The sequence below is a fragment of the Dasypus novemcinctus genome, chromosome 2, assembly GCF_030445035.2.
Source record: "Dasypus novemcinctus isolate mDasNov1 chromosome 2, mDasNov1.1.hap2, whole genome shotgun sequence".
Taxonomy (NCBI): domain Eukaryota; kingdom Metazoa; phylum Chordata; class Mammalia; order Cingulata; family Dasypodidae; genus Dasypus; species Dasypus novemcinctus.
The window spans coordinates 128206274-128231137 of NC_080674.1; the positions used below are offsets into that span (position 1 = coordinate 128206274).

General features: G+C 36.7%; 1 pseudogene; it reads left to right on the top strand.

The window, feature by feature from the left end:
* Positions 1-19155: 19155 nt before the first annotated feature.
* LOC101431681 (AP-2 complex subunit beta pseudogene) lies at positions 19156-20258 on the top strand (annotated as a pseudogene).
* The last annotated feature ends 4606 nt before the right edge of the window (positions 20259-24864 follow it).

Below are 24864 nucleotides of genomic sequence, written 5' to 3' on the forward strand. Positions count from 1 at the left end.
AATAGAGTCACACAGGACAGGCTTAATTCCTCAAGCATTGAATCGTGATAACTATGAAATATTATTACCAGGGAAGTTCATTACAGACTCAGGGCCCAAAATTTTACTGGGGATTAGTCACATAGGAGTCCTCTACAACAAGTTCCAAAATTCCAGACTTCCAGAAGAAAAAATGGGCATTAAGCATAAACCACATTGTTTGTGCAGTTTAGGCATAGTAAAGCATCCTTATCAATTAGAGAATGGTGGGAACACTCTAGAAATCTAACTTCCCAGACACCAGCCAAGGGACAAGCTGGCAAACATGCCTTTCTAAGAAGCTGCTCTGTTAGCTCTTGCAGTTAACAACCCCCTTTCCATGTATTTCTCCTCCCTAAGATAAATGACTCTAAATTACTTTATATTTTTTTACTAAACTTTATTCCCAAATCTTTAATCAGCTTTATTGATTACTTTTAGCTTTTCCTAAAGTAATGAAAATGTCAATGCTTCAGAAAATTCATTATAATGATCCTGGGTAATATATTTGCATTCTATTGCTTTAAGCTCTTTTAAGTAATGCCATATGTGACAAATCTATATCTATTATTGCCCAGATGTATGTGATTGCATACATGCATAAATATATGTTTGTATGTTAGGGGATTTTTAAAAAGAAAGAATGGAAGGTCCATGAGGGCTGATTGAGCTGAAAGAAAATAGGTGTCAGTTTCAGCCAGTTGGGTACCTAAAAAGTGGTTGTTATTGATTCCTTTCTATTGAAATTTAAGAAAAACCCTTGAGTGCTACCTTTCTAATCAGACACTGGCAACACGAAAACATAAAACATCATGAAGTTAAAGTGGGATAGCAGGACAGCTAACTGATGGATGCTGCTATTAATTACAATCAGGGAAATTCATGACACATTGACACCTGCTAATTGGATTAATTGTGCCATTTCCATCAGAAGACAATCAAGAATGAAACTAGAGTCTAAGGAAGAATAAAAAATAAAACATTACGCATGTAGTTTAGAATACATTTGTTTTGTTAATGACTGTTGCTGGACCATCTATGGCTCAGCTTGAAGAGTCTCCTCTTTCGCCAGTTGGATGTCAGGCTCACGTCCTGAAGGGGAGTTCAGAGAGCCAATTTGTGGTCTCACTTACGCTCTGTTCCTTCAAAGCAGAATTCGTTTCTCACTGGTCCTTCTCCTCCCAGGTATCCCATAATGAGCAGGACATTTTATCCCATTTGTTTATTTCCTTCTAAGACTCACAGACAAGGTGAAACTACAATTTTAGAGGCAAATTATTATTCAATTATTTTCTCTTATATAAGCTTAATAAATTAGACCTTTTTGTCTGTATTTGGTTAGTGATTAAAAACATAAGTTTTGATTTATTTTTAAGCCAATAACTACTATATGAACAACTACCAAGACTTCCATCACTTTCTAAATGAAGAAAAAACATCACTAGAGGAAGATTCTCACATTGTTCTTTAGCGTATCCTTTAGTTTAGAAGATGAGGAATATCCAAAACAACAATTAACTGCTCCAATAGCATTTGCTAATTAAATTAGGAAATTACAACATTGCATCCTTCATTACACTAATTCACTAGCCCACACATTCTCTAGTAGGTTTATAACCTTTATTAGACCTTAGAATTGTGTACCTTAAAAGATTACACACAAGCAAGATGAAGAGCGCTAATCTTATAAAAGTATCTTAACTAAGTGACAATGACTAATGGCACTCAATGAATCAAAAACAACCAAAAACAAAACCAAAAAACTTGATCTTAATTCTGTATACCATCTCAGGATAGCAATATAATTCCCAGAATTTATAAGCCACTGAACCAAACAACACACCAAAAACAGTATATCTTTCTTAATAACAATTAGAGAGATTCAAATAATAATAGCAATTTTCTAATTTGTAAATTTTCTTCAGAACAAGAAAATAATGAAGTGACATTAAATTGTGAACAAAAAAATCTCTAAGGTTACATCTTTAATTGAGCAAGATAAAACTTTATGAATCAAACTGCCCCTATGGAACTAAGAGACTTCAGTCATTCACATGGTTAACTGAAATATCCTCTGCTCTTCATTCACTCAACTGACAATTTTTGAGAGCCATATTTCAAAATCTGAAATCATGCTGCAATACACGTATGATCTAAAACTAGACTATGACTCTATTGATTTTTTTTTCTTCCTGGGTAGAGAACTTAAGAACTTTGAGGCACAAGTGGTAATTAAATTCATCTTCCAGTTGAATATTATAAAATGCTGGAAAAAGAAAGAAGGTATGGTAAATAATTAACCACTTCAGACTTTAATGCTATTGATGGCTTTCCAGTTTGGGGATCAAAATAATGAACATCTCATTTATATTGCAGCTCAAATTAATACCATCTTCAGAGCTCACATTCCAGAAAAGCAGGGAGCATTGCTCACATGTCATCCTCTAACCCTAATTCTTTTCCTGGAAAATCCAAGAATTCTCCAGTTTACACATCTGAAAAAACGCTTGCCCAGTTCCTAGACATCCTTTCGTACCTTGGAAAGGGTCTTGGCTGTCCATCAGCTCTTACCCTGACCCCCATACCTCCCTGCAGCTGGAAAGTGCCACTGTCGAGTGCTGCTTCACCATCACCCCAGAGCTGTAGGCCCATGCAGGAAGGGCATCTTAGGTAATAAACAACATCAACTCGAAGGAAATAAGGAAGATATATGTGGCTTTATAACTATTTCTGGAATGATTTGGTGAATTAAATACCATGATAGAAAGTGTAGCAGTTTGATATTATTTATAAATTCCAAAAAAGAGAAGGATTGTGTGTAAAATGGTCTGTTCCTCTGGGTGTGATATCCTTTGATTGTATTAGATTCAGCTGACACAACTTTGATTAAATTATGTTAAGATTAGGACTTTGATTTGACCATGTTGGTAGGGTAAAACTCAACTTACGTTCCCACCCCCTTCATGGGCAGATATAAACGGGCACTCACTCAAGAACATACAGAAAAAGATACATGAGAAAAGAAAAAGAACTCCATAGAGTGCAGAGAAGACAACTTCATCATGACACATAAGAGGAGAGAAGTTTGATCCTGCAGCCCTGGGGAGAGGTGAGCCATTCACCTGACAGCTGCAGTTGAAGAGAACAGAGAAGGTAAGCAGGTAAGGCCTGAGAGACCAGGCAGAGATTATCCACCATCTTGCTTCAACACATGGCAACTGACTTTGGTGAGAAGCCAACTTTGAGTTGGACTCTTCAAGGACTTGTAACTATAAGCCTTTACCCCAAATGAATACCCTTTATAAAAGTCATCAGATTTCTGATACATTGCATCAGCTTCCCTTTGGCTGATTAAAACAGAAAATGTATTTTTTCAGACAGGAATATTACAAATATTAACAGAATGGCACTATAGGCAGCAGACTTGGCCCAGTGGTTGGGGCGTCCGTCTACCACATGGGAGGTCCGCAGTTCAAACTCCGGGGCTTCTTGACCCGTGTGGAGCCAGCCCATGCGCAGTGCTGATGTGCACAAGGAGTGCCATGCCAAGCAGGGGTGCCCGCACATAGGGGAGCCCTATGTGCAAGGAGTTCACCCCGTAAGGAAAGACGCCCAGCGCGAAAGAAAGTGCACCCTGCCCAGGAATGGTGCCGCACACAGAGAGCTGAAACAACAAGATGACGCAACAAAAAGAAACACAGATTCCTGTGCTGCTGACAACAACAGAAGTGGACAAAGAAGACACAGCAAATAGACACAGACAACCGGGGTCGGTGGGGAAGGGGAGAGAAATAAATAAATAATTAAGTCTTTAAATAAAAAAAAAAAAGAGTGGCACTATACATCAATAAGCCTTATATTTACATGAGTCAAAGACAAGAAACCATAGGAAGAGGACAAGAGGAGAGCCCAAAATGACAGTATTCATTTTTATGAGACCTTTGACTTCAGGGTAGCTCCTGAGTAAAAGGTTTGAACTTAGGCAAAAATTTCTCCCTATAGTTATGATTTCTTTTCCCAATAAGTCTTTCTCTACTCCCCCAAAACTAGATTTATACCTTCTTTTCCTTATTTGGACTTCAGATCTCTTTTAATGATGATTATTTTATATTTTGCAGTTCAAAATATAACACAGAAGCAAGCACAGAAGCAAATCCTTATCCTTAATAAGAACACAGAAGCAAAATCAGAATTGAATAGTTCTTTCTCTGTTACATGTTCATCTTTTCATAAGCAAATGATCTAATACATGTTGTTTGTTTTGTTCCCAAAAATGTGTTAAAGTCCTTACTTTTTTGAAGATTTAGCTTAATTTTGATTTCCCTCATTCAGACATAATTCTTGCAATCATATAATGCCACTTTTTTCTCCTTGCCTTTAATTGTGTGTTCAATTTGTTTGCATCTTAATTTTTAAAACTGTAAATTATCAGTTTTAAGGGCAAAAGACTTGAAAAGACAACTGTCCAAAGAAGAAATACAAATGTCAAAGAAACACATGAAAAACATCCAACATCATTAGCCATTAAGGAAATGCAAACCAAAACTACAATGAGCTGTCATTTCACACCTATTAGACTGGCCACTATTAAAAAGCCAGAAAACTGTAAATGTTGGAGAAGATATGGAGAGACAGGAACAGGAAATGCAAATGAAAACTACAGTAAGATATCATTTCACACTTATTAGAAATAATCCCCCTTAAAAAGTAGGAAACTACAAGTGTTGGAAATGATATGGAGAGCTAGGAATACTTATTTGTTGGTGGAAAAATAGAATGGTACAGCCACTGTGGAGGACTGCTTGGTCATTCCTATGGAGTTGAATATAGACTTGCCATGTGACCTGGCAATACATTACTAGGCATATACCCAGAAGAACTGAGTGCAATGACAAGAACAGACATCTGCACACTGATATTCACAGAAGCATTATTCCCTATTGGAAAAGGTTGGAAACAACCCATGTGTCCAATAACTGATGAATTCTGGTGTATACACATGATGAAATATTATGCAGCAGTTAGAAGAAATAAAATCGTGAAGTACATGACAACAAGGATGAATCTGGAGGACATTATGTTGAGTAAAGCAAGCCAGACACAAAAGGACAAATGAGGGTAGAGAATGGACAGCTGATGTTTAATCTGTGCAGAATTAGGTAAAATGTAGTTTGTAAATCTTTGAAAATGAATGAAAATTGTGAGAACACATCATGGTGATTGTGTATGATGATTATTGAAAGGGAAAGTCCAAGGACATGTATATTACTAGAAGGAAAGCTTAAAAATGTAACATGGGACTATATAACATAGTGAAACCTCATGTACAAAAGGAATACAAGTTATATCACAAAGTACAATTGAAAACAAAGTAGAGAGAAGGAAATAGAATAGCAGCTATGTACAGCAGAAGAAGCATAGAGAGATTAACAGGTGGCAAGTTTTGTTTATTCGTTTGATTAGTTTTTGCTTTTTATATTATTATTATTACTGGAATAATAAAAATGCTCTAAAAATCATTGAAGTGATGAGTACACAACAAGTGAATATACCATATAACATTTACTGAACACTTTGGATGAATTTTTGTTTTATTAATACATACCAATAAAATTGATTTTTTTTAAAAAGAGAAGTCATCTATCTTAGATAGCTGAAAGATTTCAGAGTGCTTTCAGAACATTGAAGAGTATTTCTCAGACCAAACATTCCAAGAGAAGATTAGCTTGTGAGACTGAATTTAATGTGCTGTATCTGCACAAGGAATTCTCTGACAATCATTCAACAAATATTTAATTATGAGTCAGACACTATTTTAGGTAATAGTGTTTCAACAATGAACAAAATGAAACAAATTCCCATCCTCAAAAAGTTTACATTTCCAGCTTTGACCCAATCAAGATGGCAGAGTGAGATGCTTCAGGGCTCTATCACCCCACAAAAGCTTTGAACAATCAGAAAGAACTAACAGAAACTTCTTTCTTAAGGTTCAGAAAAAAATGTAAAGGACTGCACTAACAGGATGAATGCTGAATCAAGAAAAAGGCTACTCGAAAGCAATAAGATCTTCTGGTGACCTGGTTGACCTCTCCCCATAACTCACTGACTCATTGTGGATTCCAGTGCAGATCCTTGGTCCAGGTTTTGGAAGGAGCAGAGTAACTCTTGTGTACCTCCTGGGAGTATGTAGGTCTTGTGAAATCTGGCTTGTGCTGGTCTGAGGGACTCTCCATCCAGAAGTTGATCTGCATGTAGAAGGTGACTCGTTTGCCTCTCCCAGAGCATTCTGTGGGAGAGGCATCATGTCTTGCTGTCAGGGGCAATGGACTGCCAGCTGGAGGACCTTTGGTTCAGTGACTAGACCATGAAGAAACTGTTTCCTAGGGAAGAGGGGATATTTGGAAACATGTAAATGGAGGGATTCCCAGGGCCACAAGCAAATGCTGAAGACAAAATACATGCATTCCTAGAAAGGATCAGGGAGGCTCCTGTGCTTTGGCCTGGAGTTTTCTCCAAACTCATTGTATGGGTACGCCCTGAAGAAGAGTATTTGCACAGGTCAATCTGCAAAGACTGGGAAAGAGTTTTTGTGCTTTTTCCCCTCTATTTTTTTTCTGTTAGCTCCTAACATCCACGTGAACCTCTGTCATAATATTTAAGGAATAGAAGCTTCTGAGTCTAAATTCTAGTAATAAATTAAAATATCAGAATGTTCAGGTTTCCACAAAAACTTATGAAATGTACAAAGGAGAAGGAAGTAATGGCCCAGGAAAAGGATAAGTTTAAAGCATCAGAAACCAACAATGAGGAGGAGCAGACCTGGGACATACCAGACAAATACTTTAAATTTTTTTCTTAAATAGGCTCAAAGAGAAAGGAAAATATCGACAGAGAACTAAAGAAGATCAGGAAAATAATAGATGAACACAAAAGTGTATTACTGAGATGGATATTATGAAAAGGAACCAAATAGAGCTGAAGACCACAGAAACAAAAATAAAAACTTTCTTAGAGGGGTTCAACAGCAGATTGGAACTGGCAGAAGAAAGAATCAGAGAGCTTGAAAATAAGACTATTGAAACCATTTAGTCTGAGGAGCAGAAAGAAGAAAGGATAAAGAGAATTGAACAGAACCTGAGGAACGTGTGGGACACCATCAGGCTTACCAATATATGCTTTGTGGGAGTCCCATAAGGAGAAGAAAGAGAAAAGGAGCAGAGAGAATATACAAAGAAATAATGACTGAAAATATCCTAAGTTTAACAAAAAGACATGAATAACACATGATAAGAGGTGATGAGTGCTATGAAAAAAGTGAAGTAAAAGAAGGAATATGAATTGTTAGGATTTTATATATCAAGAAGTTAAAGGATGTCATTTTGGACAAAACAAATATTGTGTACCATTTTGTTTTTTATGTGCAATGAGATTATGACCTCAGTTTTTGAAAAGTCAAGATTGAGATGTCCTTTATACATCCAACAGGAAATATTTAGGAAATCAATTAGATATATGAGTCTGGAATTGGGAAGGGAGGTAAGCCATAGATACAAACTTTGGATTAATTAGCTTGTAGATGGATATTAAAGCCTTGAGTCTTGATGAGATCCCTAGCAAGTGAGAGTATAGAAAAAAATAAAGAAGTAAAAAGACTCTGTACTGGGGCACTGACATTAAGAGATTAGGTAGAAAAGAACTAATAAAAAAATGAGGTAGAAAAACAATGGCAAGAGAGATAAGAATGAAAACAAAGGGGTGAGATATCCCTGAAGCAAAAAAAATAATAATATTTTAGAGAAAGGATTGGTCAACAAAATTTTACAGATTGTTTATGTATGATGAAGTCTGAGAGCTGGCTATTGGATTTAACAACGTGGAAGCTGAGTTCAAATGAAAATAGGTGGTTTCAGGAAAGAATGAGAGACTAGAAATTGGAAAGTGCATTTGTTTTGTTGTTGTTTTTGTTTTTTGAAGATGTTTTTATTACTTCAAAGAAGGTAAATGGAGTTGTGATTAGAGTGAGAAGAAAGTGATAAGAAAATGCTTTTTTTTTATTGTTTTCATTTGTTTTTAAGAGTAGACATATTAGAGCATATGTGTTTGCTTATGGAAAAGTACCTGGAGAGATGGAATAAAATTAGGCAAGGAAGGGAGGTGTGATTGCTGGAGCAACGTCCTTGAGCTAGTGAGAGAGAAGGTGACACAATAAGGGGAGGTAGACACCAGAGTTTCTCCCTAAGAATAGGAGAGAAGGCCATGTAAAAACAAACTAAGACAAATGTGCAGACGTAGTGATGGAACTGGTTAAATTTCACTTCTGATTACTTCGATTTTCTCTATGAAATTGTTGTCTAAGTGTAAGGATGGCAGTGAAAGTTGCCACTTTATTTTATTTTATTTTTTAAAGGAGCTGTAGATTACATAATTGTTATATAAAAAATATAAAGGATTCCCATATGCCCCACTCCCTCCCCCTCCCACACTTCCCCCATTAACAACATCCTTCATTAGGGTGGTACATTTGTTACAATTGATGAACACATATTGAAGCATTGCTACTAGCCATGGACTACAGTTCACATTATAGTTTATACTCTGTCCTGCACAATATTGTAGGTTATGACAAAGTATACACTTTAAAGCAGAGGAGGAGCTATATAAGTGGGAGAGTGAATGAATTAAGGAAATACAGTAAGGTATCCTGGCAACTTTCATATCCAATATAAGTTAAATGGCCATAATTGAAAGGGACACCAGTCAACCCAATTATGAGTCTTCCTCCTATGTGTTGGTAGAAAGTTAGATCTAACTGGAATTGTGATTTTGCTAATTATGATAGTTAGAGAGGTAAAGAAGTTGAGGGGGTGTGTGAAGAAATGATTAAATTGAAGGACTGAATTTTAAGGAAGAGCAATTTAGGTGGAAAAGAGCACAGATATATGAGGGACAATGAGAAAGTAGTAAGATTCTTGGTTTGAAGGTCTTGATAGTTGCAAAGAAACATTTGAATTGAGAAACTAAAGGTGGGAGCTGGAAAGATAGCAAGTAGTGGTCAGAGGTGTGGTGCAGGACACTGACAAGATTCAGATGGTGACCACAGGATGGAGTGGCTGATACAGGGTAGGGGACAAGACCAGTGGAAACAAAGGGGACAAGAATGAAAGCCTGGGGTTTTGACAGGATCAAACACAGGGGTATTTAACCACTGCAAATACTGACAGGACTGACACTGGAGAGAGTGAAAGTTAGAAGTTAAAATCTGTGAGAAATAGGCGGCGGACTTGGCCCAGTAGTTAGGGCATCCATCTACCACATGAGGGGTCCACGATTCAAACTCTGGGCCTCCTTGACCGGTACGGAGTTGACCCATGAGCAGTGCTGATGCGCTCAAGGAGTGCCCTGCCACGCAGGGGTGTCCGCCGCATAGGGGAGCCCCACGCGCAAGGATTGCGCCCTGTAAGGAGAGCCACCCAGCGCGAAAGTGCAGCCTGCCCAGGAATGGAGCCACCCACAAACGGAGAGCTGACACAACAAGATGACCCAACCAAAAAAAACACAGATTCCAGTGCCACTGACAACAACAGAAGCGGACAAAGAAGATGCAACAAATAGACACAGAGAACAGACAACCGGGGTGGGGGGGAGGGGAGAGAAATAAATAAATAAATAAATCTTTTTTAAAAATCTGTGAGAAATAAGCTTTAAGTAGAAGCAGATAATGGAGTGAGCAGTGCTGGAATGCAAAGCATTATTCCTTCAAATAATTTCACTAAAATATTTTAAGAAAGTATTTCAAAATGTTAACAATTATTTCTGAGAAAAGGTTGTAAGTCATTTTAATTTTCTTCTTTGTCCCTTTATGTATTTTCTTGATTCACCACGAATGAGAATGAAATACTTCTCTGATCAGAAAATAATAGGTTAGTAAGGAAAGGAGAAAATAATCAAAAGCTTCTGTGTGCTTAATTAAAAAAAAAGAGGTCATTGTGGCTGAATTAAGTTATCTTGTGATCACAAACTTGGCAAATTATTGCTTCTTTACTGCTAAAAAATTACTGGGTATCAATTTCTAATTCATAAATACAGTAATTATTATTTTTCCATGATCTCGAGGGAATATTAAACTCAACATATTTTGGAACTGTGGCTTGAGCATGATATTATTTCTCTGAAACTAATGTTTAAAATGCTTTTATTTCAGCCAAACTAAGAAAATTCTTTTTTGAGAGTCAATTGGTCAGTACCTTGTTCAAGACTTTGGAAACAATGTATTATTTAAATTTCCAGGAAAGTTTAATGATAATAAGCTTAATTTCCATAAGTCTAGGTAATTGAAGTCCAGCTGTCCTGGCCTACATTTCTCACCTTTGCGATTAAACCTCAAGCCACTAGCTAAATGCTGCTTTTGAGAGGTATCCGTCCAGACTGGCTTTCAAAGAACAGTGTATTTTGACTTTTGTTTACTAAGCTTCTTTAGGCTAATTACTTACCATTTATCTTACAGTTGTGGTACAAAACCAAAAGTTAGAATAATAAATGCTGGGGCGGGGGGGCGAGTTTCATTTTTAAATATTTATTTTGTATCTGATAAACATTCTTAATTAAGAGCCATCATTTAAAAGAATGGTATAATAAGTCATTTCCACCGATTTTATCTCACATCTGAGTTCCCCTCCAAAATTAATTAAATGCTTATATGAACTCCATGTGCCAACTTTTCTTCAGGTCTTTTTTTTTTAATGGTTGAATTATTTATTTATTCATTATTTGTTTGTAATAGTTTTTTTAAAGATACATAGATCAAAAAATAATACATTAAAAAATACAAGAGGTTCCCATATACCCACCCCAAACACACACACACACCCTACTCTTCCCACATTAACAACCTCTTTCATCATTGCAGCACATTCATTGCATTTGATGAATACATTTTGGAGCATTGCTGCACCACTTGGATTATAGTTTATATTATAGTTTACACTCTCTCCCAGTCCTTCAGTGGGTTATGGCAGAATATATAATGTCCAGCATCTTTCCCTGCAATATCATTTAGGACAATTCCAAGTCCCAAAAATGCCCCCACATCAAATCTTTTCTTCCCTCTCCCTGCCTTCAGCAACTTCCATGGACACTGTCTCCACATCAATGATACAATTTCTTCCATCGCTAGAGTCACAATAATTCTATAGTAGAATACCAGGAAGTCCACTGTAATCCATATTTTATTCCTCCATCCTGAGGACCCTGGGATGGTGATGACTGCTCCACCTCTAAATCGAGAGGGGTCTTAGATCCCACTTAGCTGATGGATGTGATTCTCCTGCTTGCAGTTGTAGGCACTCTCAGCTTCCTGGTGTGGTGGTTGCCCATCTTCACCACCCTGTTAGCTGACCTGGGTAAGTCCAATGAACCAGAGAGTAGGTGATACAACTCTGCTGAGGCTCAGGGCCCAGCTGACACATGGCCAGTCCAGAGATTCAAGTCTCCTGAGTATACACCAATGCCAGTGCCAACCACAGGATCAGTAAAAGTGACAGAAGAGGCATGTGTAGAAAGGTTGACCACATCTGAGTCCAACTCCATCACACTCAGGAGCACAAATTCCAAAGTAGGGCCCACTGACAAAGCACTGAACTCCAGAGCCATCTGCCATGACCATAGAATCTGTGTGTCTCCATAGCCCTCAGGAGCCCTCAGGAGTAGGGGTTGTAACTACTTTGGCTGTCTCTGGGATCCTGCTGAGAGATGCATAAGCATGGCCCCTCTAATGACCTCCTGACTCATTTTGAAGTCTCTTAGCCATATAAACTCATTTGTCTTTCCCCCATTTATTCCAAATCTTTTTACAGTTGCATCACCAGCTGGTGATTGGTAGTAATCCCTCAGCATCAGGGAGGCTTATCCCTGGGAGTCATGACCCACACTGGAGGGAAGGTGATGCATTTACATGCTGAGTTTGGCTTGGAAAGTGGCCACATTTCACCAACATGGGGGCTCTCAGGAGAAAACTCTTAGGCTCCCGGCAGCTCTAAGTCTAGTTGAAATTTCAGGCACATAGGCTCATAAGCATATTCATCAGTATCAAGGACTCATCATTGGACCACACTTCTTCACTGGCCTTTGCCCTTGCATTTGGGGGACTGTTGCTCTTCCATTTGGAGAATGTAACAGAGCTCTCCTGGCTAGGAACTCAGCATTCCTGCGGTAGTCATTTGTAACTCTATCTACTGTGACAATACCCAGTGAATATCCAAACTCCTTATACAAAAATCAACTCAAAATGGATCAAAGACCTAAATATAAAAGCCAAGACCATAAAGACCTTGGAAAACAATGTAGGGAAGCATCTATAGGACCTTGTAATAGGAAATGGCTTTATGAACTTCACACCCAAAGCACAGGCAGCAAAAGAACGAATAGATAAATTGGACCTCTTCAAAATTAAAGTCTTTTGCATCTCAAAGGAGTTTGTCAAGAAAGTGAAAAGACAGCCATATATCTGATAGGAGCCTAATATCTTGCATATATTAAGAACTCCTGTATCTCAAAAATAAAAAGACAAGCAAACCATTTAAAAAATGGACAAGAGATTTGAATGATGCTTCTCCAAAGAAGAAATACAAATGGCTAAAAAGCACATGAAAACTTGCTCAAAATCACTAGCTATTAGGGAAATGCAAATCAAAACTACAATGAGATACAATCTTACTTTGATTAGACTGGTGGCTATTAAAAAACAGAAGACTACAACGTTGGAGAGGATGTGGAAGAATGGGAACTCTCATCCACTGCTGGTTGGAATGCAGAAGGATCCAGCCATTCTGAAGAGCAGTTTGGCTGTTTCTCAAAAAACTAGTTATACATTTGCCATATGACCCAGCAATTCCACAGCTGAGTATATACCAAGAAGAACTGAAAACAAGGACACAAACTGATACATGCACACCAATGTTCATAGCAGCATTATTCACTATTGCCAAAAGTCGGAATCAACCCAAATGCCCATCAACAGATGAATGGATAAATAAAATGTGGAATATACATACAATAGAATACTACTCAGCTATAAGAAGGAATACAGTACATGCACATGTGATAACATGGATGAATCTTGAGATCCTTAAGTTGAATGAAGCAAGCCAGACACTGAAGGACAAATACTACATGACCTCTCTGGTATGAAACAAGCAAACTGAGCTATCTCAGAGAGCTAGAAACTGGAAGATAGGCTTAAAGGAATTTGGGGGAGGAGAGGAAGGTTGTGAGCTGACACCTACATGGGTGAAGTCCATGATAAGTTGGAGGTAAGTATTTGTGCAAGGAAGGGATAAGATGGGGGCATAGGGATACATTTGGGTGGGGCTTTGTAGGCTTGAGGGAGGCTAGGGTTTGGAAGATGGGTCAGATGGCCCAAGGAATTGGGGGGAGGACTGAGGGGAACAGTTGAATATGGGAGAATGCCAGGTATATGTTTGAAGCTACAATTGTTGAGAAAACTCTTTAGAAAATATAATAAGTAAGGATTATGTGTTTAAGGTGCTTAAGGGGGGTGGCATTTAGTACAGGTGCAGGCTTCTAGGGAATGTGAGAGTACTCATCTTGTCCTGGTATGTTATATCATTGGTTGGAGACCCAAACAACGACTGGGAAGGTGTACCCCCATCCTGGGGAGGCCTGATGTTCTCAGAGGGAAGGGTGTCTTTCGAGAGCTTTGGTGGCTCCCAATGCGGGAGGACAGTCTAGTGTGCCAAGCCCTCAGCATTGTTGCAAGTATCTATGAATCTGGTCCTTCAAGCAGTAAAGCTTGGTTGTCACTATGGACCCTGAAGGGAGGGGGAGAGAGGAAAAGAATAGACTGTTGTGGGAAACTGGCTTACCGGTTTGTTATTGGAAATGTTAGATGTTGCAGTTGTTCCCTGTTGCAGTTGTTCCCTGTTGCAGTTGTTTCCTGTTGCAGTTGTTCCCTGTTGCAGTTGTTCCCTGTTACTGTAAATGATGTTGCAGTTCTGATAGCAAACAGCTGCTTGGTAGATTCCCAATAAATGCATTGAGGCTCTCAGTTCCAGAAGCTGTGAGACTCCTGGCCCCAGGTTTGTCTCCCCTCTTGTGTCTCTACCTTTATTTCTGTGTTGCCTTCCCTTCGAGCCAACCTATTGTGAGCTGAATGCAGCAATAGATGGAAATGGGAGTAACTGGCGGGGGGGGGGGGGGGGGGGCCGTGGAAGTGTTCCACAAGATCATGCAATGATGGTTATAGGCCATGTTAAATTTCACCAAAAATTTATGAGTGTATAGTCTAAAATGTAAACCATAATGTACCTAAAAATTTAGAAAAGGGTACAGTCTAAAATATAAACCATAATGTAAAGCAAAATGGAACCATGGTTAGTAGCTATGTTTCAATATCTGTGCATCAGGTGTAGCAAATATAACATGAACATTTAAAAAGATCATTGCTGGGGAAGGGGGAAAAGGGTTTGATGTTGGATATATAGGAGTCCCCTATATTGTACATGTGACTACTGTGATCTAAAACTGTTTTGAAGACAAAATAAAAATTTTTTTTAAAAAAAGGATGTAGACACTGAGTAAGGAAGGAAGGAGATTGCCTTGCCACTGTACATACGGCAACACCTATTACAGTGATAAAAGGCAAAACATCAAAAACAAAGTTTTGTGATATTTTTCAGTTTTTAATACTCCAATTTATTTTTTTACTTTATTTTAGTTTTTCTAAATTAAAATGTATTCTATTTCTAATCTTTAATCCTATCAGTACCATTTTATTTTCCTGTTAATTGAATTTGGCAATATATTAGTGTTCATTTTTGAGGAAGTTTTGGATCACAGAGAGGTTCAACTATGGCAGGGGAGGAACAGTGGTGTGGGGTGTTATTGATGGGGGATATATGGTTGGGAGAGAGTTCTCCAGTGCAGGTTATAGGGTATATAAAAATGTTCTTTAGGGTCTTAATTAGAAAGTAATTTTTTTAATTTAAATTTTAATCTGGCAGTGTAATACCAACAAACTTTTTTATTGAAGACTTACAGACTAGCAAATAAGTCAATGCAATCAGAATCCGTTCCAAAATGAATTGATGGTATACTTGCCTCCCCTCCTAGCATGGTAATCATCCTGGAATGCTTTGCATTTTACCTTTTTTAACTTGAGATTTTTTTTAAAGTTCATGTATTCATCCAATCTTTTGACAAATTTCAATAAGGTCAGAGTGGGAATGAGACTTGGTTATCAAAATTTCTAGATCCAAAACACTTTATGCTTTACCTCGAACATTAATCAATGGAGCATAAAAAGTCATCAAGATGACCTCCTAACTGGCAAATTCTACTCAAAATTATGTTCTCTACAGTAATTTCCATAACACTCTGCAAATTATAATTTGTATTACTCCACAATGCATATTTTCTTCAAATTGTAACTGCCAAATTGGTCAAAACTCTAAAGTAACCCCCAAAATCCAACATTTTGATAGGACTTGGCCAAAAAAAACTGCAAGTATCTAGGTTAGAAAAAAAAAATTACTGTAATGTGATTTTTAAAAATGCCTAGTTGACATAATTTTGGTACACTAATTGAAACTTGAAATGATTCATTAGTACTGTTCCCTGGGGAGTCTTCGGAGTCATATTCTCTGTTCATGATTTGCACATCACGAATACAAAGCTTAATTGTAATTATGTAAAAATTGCAATTAATTTTAAAGCCCATATTAAGCCATAATTACATATAGTAGAGAAATAAGCTTTCTCTTTCCATTGGGAAAGGTAGATGCGGTAGATTAAAAAACAACAAAGCCGTGCAATTTCAGAGCTTTAAACACCACTCTTTGCTAGAGGTGAAAACTTGATTATCTTGGAAATAGTTAATCATTTGCTTTGAATATGTAAATGAAAGACATTGTCTGGTATGTGAACATATCTACAACTGTCTGAAACATATCTTTGTGGAAACATTTCATGAATAACATTTTTCCTCCCTATTTCTATCCATTTTTCCTTATTTTCAGGAAGCTGTGTGCGTTTATTCTTGATCAAGAAGTTACTGAAAGGAAATAAGAAGCAGAGACATAAAAGACTGCAGCAAAGTCCTGTCAGCCTGATCTTCTACTCAAGTATGTATTGTTCTGCATTTGTAAGACTGTGTGTGATTGTACTTAAAGTTGAATAACTCAGATTTCAGGAAATGTTTGGATGTCAGATTATCATACAAGAGCAGACCACATCCTGCAAATGGGAGGGAGGTTTGAATTTAGGGGAATGTATATATTCTGACAGCAAATCATTCAGAAAATACACTGAAAGTTAGAATGTAAGCTTTTCATTGCAAGTGCCGAAGAAATGGCTCTCTCTCTCTCACGAACCGAGGACGCGTTTGAATGCAGACAGTGTCCTAGTTTTTCCTGAGCTATTTTCACAAATACTAAACCATGGGTATGCTTGAACAACCAGAATTTAGGGGCTCTTGGTTTTGAAGCCAGGAAAAATCCAAAATTGTGACAAAGGCAAGGCAATGCTTTCTCCCCAAAGTCTGTAACTTCCCGGTGTTGGCTGCCAGTGGTCCTTGGGTTCCTTGGTTTTTATCCCTGCCTCACGTTACATGGTGATGTCCTCCTTCCTCTCCCTCTTCTGGGTTCCATTGACTTCTAGCTTCTGTCTCCTCCTTGTGGCTTTCTCCATGTCTGAATTTCTTTTGCTTATAAAGGACTCTTGTAATCCAGTTTAAGACCCAACCTCCTTCAAATGGGCCATATCTTAAAAATAACATCTTTGAGAGATCCTATTTACAATGTAGATTAAGATTTAAGCAGTGCCTAAAGTGTTAACAGATCTGAAAAAGGTTTGGAAATGACCCAATCTTTTTGAAACTTGACTAGAAAATTTGAACCTTTCCAAGAAAAGGGCCAATCTATTTGAAGTTATATCTTATGTTTCCTCCCCAACTCCCATACCAAAGATGCTGTTGAAAGACTGGAGATCCAAATAAATGCAAAAAGAGGAGGGAATTTTGCAGTTTTACATTAGGCTAGTATAAGGCACAAAAAAAAAAAAAAAGGAGTCTGCTTAGGGTCACTGCGCAGGTGCAGGTGCAAATTTTGCCTCTTGATGACTCCCTAGTATTGCTCTCAGGGGATTCCTTAACTGCAGGTGTTCAGGACCTTTGCCAGTCTTTGTTACCCTTTTTAGCATGCAGAAAGGTCCCTGCAAAAACCTGGATTAGGATGTTAATAACAGCAAATATTATATGACTACTGAACATTGCCTGTATTCTAACAATAAGTATTTAATAAGCATAATTTAGATTTGAATATGTGAAACTACTTGTGTTTTTTATTTACACTAAATTGCTACTAAATGATGTACTTTTACCCAGATTAATAGTTATTTCAATCACACTTCCACTTTTATCTGTAATGATGCAAAATTTACTTTAATACCTCCAGAAAAGGAAATAGAATATGAAAATAGATACTCATGGAGCAGCTCTCCTTCAAAGGGGTGAGGATGGTTAATCAGTTATTGACCTCTAACCTCTAAACAAATGACTGTTGAAAACAGATTTTCAAAGAAAGCAAAACAACCAAGGAGAGGGAGAGGGAAAATAATGTGCAAAGGCAGCTACTTCTGAGGACCTGGACTAAAAGTTAGAATGTATTTTTCCATGGAAATGATGCCATGAATAACATCTAAGGATTGTTTGAATAACAGTTCTCGGTATATTATTTCAAAATAGGTTTTTTGGACCATCCTGAGATTGCAACCACAATTATGTACCATTTCTGTGCAAAAATAAAAAAGGCATTCCTAATCCCAAACAAATGCTTTATAAGTGATATTGCCTACAACAAGCCATTTTTGTGGTTTTCACTGTGGGCACAGTCTATAAAAGATTTAGGTCTTAGGAAATGAGTTGGCCACCAGTGTTCATTCCACACGCCAACTTCAATCATTTGTTATGGTATGTTAAGAAGTATTCTGAAATCATGTTTTGTCTAGGAAGAAAAGAGTCCTGTTATTCATGGTTTTTGTCTCTGATGGATACGGATAGAAAGTAAGATGGCACCAGTACCATCTGTTCTAGAGATAGGGATGAGAAACTGATATGAATAAAGTTTAAACAGCTAGTACATTGGGCATGAAGGGTGGGAATGAGCAGAGAAGACAAACTAAAGGGATTTGCTTCAGCCCAACTAATTCACATCATTTATTCTTAAAAGAGAAGTATAAAGCATTAGCTAACTTGCAAAAGGAATGAGAAATGAAGAGAAGAGCAGCACCAAACAGCCCTCCTTTGTGTATCTCTCATGTTAGTGATGACAAGAAACTGAAGAAGATGAAGGCAACCAGATGAAAAAAAGGGGGGGGGGAGTGGAAATTTAACAGCTCCCATGTCCGTGAAGGGATCCTTCAAACTCATATACATTCAGGGAATATTATCAAGAATGACAGCAGGTGTCTTAAGCAAAGTTTCATGAGCAGAATTCCATTGTCCCTGTGACTAAAGTTGACATAGGATAGCTTTTAATTTAATTTAATCTCATGAGAAATGTATTTCTATTCTATAACATTTCAACAAGGACTAGTTAAAGAAAGAAACTAAAACTGAGCCAATTAATTAGAGTTATCACTTTTATTTAAAAATTTAAATAGCAAATAATAAAGGTATCCAATTAGACTTGGTGGCTAGGCCTGCACCATCAAAATCAACATCCAGTTGCATTTCCTTTTGAGTGTTGTTTTATAAATAGAGTCCAGATAAGAATAAGATGCATTTCTTAACGAAGTAAGAAAAAATAAAACCAGTAGATTAAAATCAATACCTGCCAGCTAAATGGGTTTGACCTCTTAGTGGCAATGGGAAAAGAAAAGAAGTCTCTATATGTATGCATTCCATGCATTAACCAGGAACCAGTTTTTATAATTAATTCATGATGTTTGATTTCATTTTATTTTGGGTACAAGTTGCACATAAGTTTGATTTCTTATCACTTTTGACATAAATTTTAAACCATATATGCTAAAATGAACTTTTGGACACCACCAACCAGGCCATACTCTCTGGCTGCTGCCACCACCTCCACCCTTGCCTCCAGTACATATTAAAGATTCCAAACCATGAATAACTCCAAGTACTTTACCACCAATAAAAAAACAGAAATCTTGGAATTAAAGACTGAACTCAATAATGAAAAGAAAGGAAAAAGAAAGGAGGCTTTGAAGAAAGTGATTGCTGCTATGACCGTGGAGAAAGATGTTAGCTCTCCCTTTCCATATATAGTGAACTGTATGCAGACAGACAGCCTGGAACTAAGGCAGCTTGCCTAGCTCTATTTGATGAATTATAATACCAAGAGCCAGTCAGACATGGCCATCATGGCTGTCAACAGCCTTGTGAAGGACTGTGAAGATCCCAATCCTTTGATTTGAGCCTTAGCAGTCAGAACCATGGAGTACGTCTGAGTGGACACAATTATGGAATACCTTTGTGACCCCTCCACAAATGCTTGAAAGGTGAAGACCCCTATGTTCAGAAAACAGCAGCTGTCTGTGTGGCAAAGCTCCATGATATTATTACCCAAATGGTGGAAGATCAGGGATTCTCTGCAGGATCTTAAAGCACATTCAAATCCAGTGACGGCTGCTAATGACATAGCAGCATTATCTGAAATCAGTGAGTCTCACCTAAATAGCAACTTACTCAATCTAAACCTACAGAACATTAGTAAGTTGCTGACAGCCCTGAATGAGCGCACTAAATGGGCCAGATTTTCTTCCTGGACTACCTGTCTAATTACAACCCTAAAGATAACTGGGAGGCTCAGAGCAGCTGTGAGGAGGTAACTCCCAGGCAATCTCATGCCAACTCCGCAGCGATGCTCTCAGCAGTAAAAGTCTTCATGAAATTTCTAGAGTTGTTACCCAAGAATTCTGACTACTACAATATGCTGCTAAAGAAGTTAGCCCCTTCTCTTGTCATTTACTGTCTGGGGAGCCAAAGGTACAGTATTTTGCCCTGAGGAACATCAACCTAATTGTCCAAAAAAGGCCTGAAATCTTGAAGCAAGTAATAAAAGTCTTCTTTGTGAAGTACAATGATTCCATCTATGTTAAATTAGAGAAGTTGGACATCATGTTTGGCATCCCAAGCCAACATTTCCCAGGTTCTGGCAGAATTGAAGGAATATGCCACGGAGAATGGAAATGTTGCTGTAGAATAAAGCTCCTGAAGTCTCTCAGTACATCCATCAGGTCTATGACAGCATTTTGAAAAATTAATAGGCTGGTCCAGTGCCCTCCAACCTCCTTATGATCTGTGCAAGCCAAGAACTCTTAACTAGAAGAAATTGTATTGATGTGTAGAATCTAAACCCAAAGACACCAAGGCCAACCCCCAAGGTAGTAACAAGTCAAACCTGTGCTAACATTAGGGCACAACCTGTTGGGTATTTTTAGCTTCCTTTGAGCATTTATAACCACTGCTTAAATCACTTCCTACCTTTTGCCACCTGCTGCTGCTATCTGTCCTTACTTGTGGTCTTCTCCATGCTGTGCCAATGGCTGGTGTTTCCTACACCCACTCTTGAGTGTAGTTTGATATTTTATAATTGAGAGCTCATTTCAAAAGTAGAAAAAGGAAAAAATATTAAAGTGTCACTGAAACATATTTTAAAAATGAATTTTTGTTTTTAAACAAAAAATATTAAGAAATAACTAGGAAGAAAAAACTCATATTGATTTTTATTAGCATGGAGGTAGTTTTACATTTTAGGATCTGTAGATAAGATCATTATTTCTCCAGCCCTTTTTTCCCATAAGCACATTTTAAAAGATAACTAATATATAAATTATTTGTTTCTGAATACTGTTCTTTTTCTATTAAGTAAAATAATTTCTCTGGGTTGCTGGCTAGTTTTTCTAAGGTTCATCATATTTTACTTACCTTTTTTAATCATTGTGTTGTGGTCAAACAGTTTTATAATTAAAATATTTCAAAAGCTCATGATTATGGATGGAAGAAAATTATTCACATGGTATATATTTTTCAACAAGTCTTATATAATTAATAATCACTAGCTCTTGTGCATGCAGAAATAAGTAATTTTTTGCTAAATAATTACAATTTAAAGCTAAAGAACTCGAAACATCCCTTTATAGCAACGAGAACTATAGTCCTTTGTATACTAATTGAAATTGTAACTGCTGAAGAAAACTAGTAAAATGAGATCAAATAAATTTTGCCTGATACGTGCTGTAGAATTTTTATTTGACTACAGTTGTTTAAGTATTGTATCTATAGAAAGTGTTCAATAGGTTTTTTAGGATTTTTTAAAATGTTGAGCTTGCCGATCATGTGAATTTTCATTATATGAATCTCAGCAATTGCATAAAGTAAAAATACATACTAATGAATGAATATTTGTAAAATTAAATAATCACTCTAAAATCCCTCTATAGCATTTCTCTGGTGAGTACTTTCACCCATGTCATCAAGTCTTTTGTCAGGAATTCTTACATTAAGAGCTAAGTATTCTAAACATCAAACAACAAAATGCAAAGTAATTCCAATGTAATCTTGCAAATCTAGTCAAAGATTGTATAAAATTGTTAGAGAATGACTTGAATCTTATCAAAAGTCATCCCAAACGAGGATCTTATGAAGTTATACTGGTTAATAACTGAAAAGAGAAATCAACAAGAATGATGAAAGGGAAGGCATTTCCAAAGAGAATTATTTGAATATCAAAGGATTGAAAGTGATCATAAGAAGAAATTATGAAACTTTTGATTTTTTTTTCAAAAGTTGCATTCTAATATCACATGGCAAAAGTTAAAAAGTAAAATAAAGGATTTAGCCATCTGTTACATTACAAACTTGTCAGCAAAATTATACCTAAAGTCTATCATAACAAATTAGGGCACAGGTTTGTTATAGAATGACAAGTATATCTGCTTTATTTGTCAACATATAGCCCCAAATGAGTTTTTCATTATTTACAGTGAAATTTTTATTTCCTTTTAAATGAATTCTTTGGTGACTGTTCCAGGTAACAATTATTTTCAGATAAAATATTTCCTTTATATCATTTCCCTTAATCAGGTAAATCAGAATTCCTTCTTGATTAATTTTGTTTTAGTTTGAGGGTTGCTATAGCACACTCAGATGTGCCACATGTCTTTTTTTAAAATACAATTCATCAAAAGTCTCTCTTAGTTACCCAGGGCTCCTATTCATTAAAACATTCCTAAATTCACAATAGCTATGAAAATGATGGACAGAAGTAATATCAATTTAACTTAAATGCATTTTTGCATTGATACCCAGACATTACTTTACTTCAAATATATAATATTTTTGTAGGTGCTAACTTGTGTTTGTGTGTGTGTCCATGTGTGCATGTGTATATACTTATAAATAATAAAGAAATTTAGTTAAGTGGTATATTAATGGAGGTCTAAATATATAAAAAGAAATTAAGCATAAGAATTTCAATTGCATCAGTTGATCTTTATTGTTATTGTTCATCCTAGAGAAAAATATTTACTTGGTAAGTCACAAAAATTGTATAACCATGACAAAACAAAGGTAAAATTATGAATAAAGTGTTTTTTATCACCTGACTAAAAGAACAAGTAAAGGATTAGAAGCCAAATAGGACTGACTGAGAAGCTTCATTTGTGTTGTGAGTTTGGGGATTTATTTACTTCAAAAATTTGCCTAGTTTCATAATTATTTTGGGGAATGTTAAATTAAAAAAAAGAAGTACATAAAGCATAGCTACCTTGCTAAATTACATTACCAAGTTTAGAAATTTCAAGGACTAGGTGTTTATGACAGATTTATAGAAATAGAATTTCTTATCCTCAATAGACATAGGGCTTCTGGAAGCAGCATAGACTTGTAGTTCATAAATAATATTTTACTTGCCATGAAGATGAGTTTATTAGTGGCAAAGGTAAATTTTAATTATGAAACAAGGTACCAGAATTGGCAAATTAAAATGAATATTCTTAACTTTATATATTATATGAAATAATAATTACAATAATATTTATATGTATTTATACTACTTATATTATAATAATACTTATAATATTTTCCATTCCTTTGGAACTACTCTAACACAAAGACAGGTTATCTGCAGAAAGGAGTATATATAGTAAGTGACAAATATTCTTTTTATGAGAAAAAACTTTTTCTCTACAAGTGATAATTGGGAAATTCATGGGAACAATTCCTTGAATCTCCACAACCACCCAAAAAAAATTGTCACAAAGAAGAATCTGCGGACCAAAATGTTCTGGTTTTGAAAGTTATCTTTTGGGTCAATGCAGCAACTGAGGAATTTTTTTGCGTGAGTAAAATAAAAAATATTGAAATAGTAACTTCAACTGTAACCTTCAGATCTGAGATGGTGCTGGAAACGAACCTATCATTTTTCTTGTCACTTATATAGAGCAAAGGCAGCAACTCAATACCAGATCTTATTCACCACCAAATGCTAAACACAGCCCAAGCTTCCTGTTTTTTCAAAAATATGTAGTAAATGGTGTGTGTGAGAGACACCCTCTGAAGCGTCCCCTAGCTGATTTCTGGCCATATATTCTTTGCCATTATGCATGTGAGATTAGGATTAAGACCACAGTTACTTATAAAAAGACTCAATCTTGGGTAAATGAGCAGAAGACGAATGCGGAAAGAAACTATTTTCCTCTGCTGAAAAACCAGTTGATAAAATTGCATTGTGCTACAGCCCCCTTTGCCTGCCTGGGGAAAGAAGGACTTGATTTCACCCAGAAATCAACTAAATCAACTGCAACCTTTTCATATACGCTATTCCTTTCTCTCAGGTTTGGACCAGAAAGCAACTGTGCACTGTCCCCAATATCTATACCATAACTTGTGTTTGCTTGTTCTTTTCCCAAGATTCAAGGGATAGAAACCTGCTACTCCTGGGAAACTCCCTGGTAATGAGAGGGCACCAGGTTTGCTACTGGGCATAATCCAAGTTCTTCTTCTGGGAGTCTTTCTTGCATTCTGTCTCCCTCCTCTGCGTCTCACTCCCTCCTGGCCTTCTGTAAAGGTAATACAATCAAGCTTTCAACTTACATGTGTAAGATGACCAAGTTTTCTTTACTAAAGACATGCTTTCCTACCATCCCCTCCTTAGAGCATTGCCTTGAAAGCATAACTGGTCAGATGAGAGGCCTGATCTTTTGAATTTTCATGCAAGGTCCAGGCCCTATGAACACACATAACTCTGAGATTAATTTAGAAACTTTGCAAGATATACAGGTGACAATCATGAAGTGGGCCCTCTTGTCTCAGAAGGTGATAAGAGAAATTTTAATTATCTTCTACTTTACTGTATAAATTTGTGGGAAATTCTTTCCAGATTTCATAGTCATAATGATGTTATCGTGTATTCGTGTAAATCTGATAATGTGTGGTTAATATTAAATTGGGTTTTCCCTCTCTTCAATATTGGTACAGAGGATCTTTTGAAGATAGGATTGTTTTATTACCCTAATACTTCCTTCCTGCCACTTTTCTCTCTCCCTCCCACCCTCCCTTCCTTCTTTCCTTCCTTTCATTTTTCTTTCTTTCGACAAATATTTACTGAGAACCAATAGCACTATAATAAATACAAAAACAACACACAGGGCTCCTGCCTTCAAGATTATAACCTAAACTGAAACATAAAAACAAGATGGTCTCACCTGTTTTAGTATCTTCAACCTCTGCTCCAAGATATTTTTCTTGTTAAATTAGGTGTTATTTTATTTAACTTTTAATTATTTTTTTATCATGACCATGCATCTATT